A 238-nucleotide genomic window follows, 5' to 3' on the forward strand; every position below is an offset into this window, starting at 1 on the left:
CCATGGGTAGTTCCTATAACCGTGAAATCGTCACTAAAAGCATGTTCCGATTATTTTGAAACCAGCACTAGCTATCAACATGCAAATGCTACCTAAACAATAGCAAATGTAACCCGCTGCCTTTGGGTATCAGTACTACTAGAACTCCAGCATAATGGGATATCCCCTTTCATGGGTTTAATGGTCGGACGTGCACTGATGTGGAGTGGATTGCACAAGTTAACAACTGACATTTCTA

This window comes from Pollicipes pollicipes, unplaced genomic scaffold (assembly GCF_011947565.3).
Source record: "Pollicipes pollicipes isolate AB1234 unplaced genomic scaffold, Ppol_2.1 Scaffold_6052;HRSCAF=7182_pilon_pilon_pilon, whole genome shotgun sequence".
NCBI classification, from domain to species: Eukaryota; Metazoa; Arthropoda; class Thecostraca; order Pollicipedomorpha; family Pollicipedidae; genus Pollicipes; species Pollicipes pollicipes.